A 1,304-nucleotide genomic window follows, 5' to 3' on the forward strand; every position below is an offset into this window, starting at 1 on the left:
GGGCCCCAAGTTCAAAATCACTGCCAGATCAATCACCAGATCCGCCTGCTGGCGTTGACAGGAGGAGCTCCCATCCCACAACGGATGGAGCGCCGGAGAGCCTCAACCGCTTCCCAGCCGGGCCTCCTCCTTCTCCTGCTTTGAAATGTTAGAGGACAAACCGCTTGGGATTTCGATGGCGAGGGAAATCCAGGAACACACGTTCAGACATCCATGTAAGAAAGGTCATGTGCAAAACTGGAGAGGCGGGAAGAAGGGGGGGGGCTAGACCCTGGAGAAGCTTGTGCCGACCTTCCTGGGATTCACGGTTTCTCCACAATGCATTCACACACCGGGCACGGCAGTGGGTACCCAAGCTTGGGACGAGCGGGACTCCGCGAGGAGCCGAGGGGAGGGAAGGCACGAGAAACGAGAGCGAGAAATAAAAGGGGAGGGGGGAACAGTGCGGTACAGAGAGGTCCATGTCTCTTAGCGTACCGGCCCCTATCAGGACGAATGGGACTCCGCGGGGAGCCTTGGGGGGAGAGGAAGTCTGGGAAACGAGAGCGAGAAATAAAATGGGGTCCGGCGCGGGACAGAGAGGTCCATGTCTCTCGGCGTCCTGGCCCGGATCAGGACGAATCTTGATCCAAGCTGCACCCCAAAGCTTCGATGTCGTTGCTGATGTCGGAGATCATCCGGTCCCACTCGTCCCCCTCCGACGGCACCGACTGGTCGTCCGAACTGCCGGCGGCGCCGTTGCCGTTGGTGGTGGAGTTGGAGATGGTTCTCACCGTCCAGCGGTATCGGCCAAAGCTATCCGTGATGATCCCCCGTCCGTCTTTCACGCCGATGGTCTCTAGGAAGTTCTCAAAGTATTGGCTGTCCTTCTCCGGGATGAAGGGACGGAGACCTCGGAGGAGGAGGAAGAAGAGGGAAGGGAACTCAGTGGAGGAGGCCTTTCAAAGGCGGGGACTCGAACGCAGGACCCGCTCCGACCCCCAAACCAATACACGGCTTCCGGGGGAAAACAAACTGAGGGGGACGGTTAGTTGTGATTGGAGAAGCGGTAGGATTGCCTGGAATTTTGGAGAGTCCTCGACTGACGAGCACAACGAAGCCCAGACTTCCCGTTGTCGAGTGAGACAGTTGTCGAGCAACTTTGCCCCCATTTTACAACCTTTTCAGCCCCGGCGGTTAAATGAATCCCCGCGACAGTTAAGTTAGCAACACGGTCGCGGAGTGAACCGGGCTTCGCCGTTGACTCGGCTGGACAGGTGGTCGCAAATGGGGATCCTTGCAGACATCTCATGACCCAACTAGGG

At 58.3% G+C, this 1,304-nt stretch overlaps 1 pseudogene; it reads right to left on the minus strand.

Moving 5' to 3' along the window:
* Positions 1 to 580: 580 nt before the first annotated feature.
* LOC114923861 lies at positions 581 to 938 on the minus strand (annotated as a pseudogene).
* Positions 939 to 1,304: the final 366 nt, after the last annotated feature.

Source organism: Protobothrops mucrosquamatus, unplaced genomic scaffold, assembly GCF_001527695.2.
Source record: "Protobothrops mucrosquamatus isolate PMUCROS unplaced genomic scaffold, P.Mucros_1.0 scaffold31348, whole genome shotgun sequence".
NCBI lineage: Eukaryota > Metazoa > Chordata > Lepidosauria > Squamata > Viperidae > Protobothrops > Protobothrops mucrosquamatus.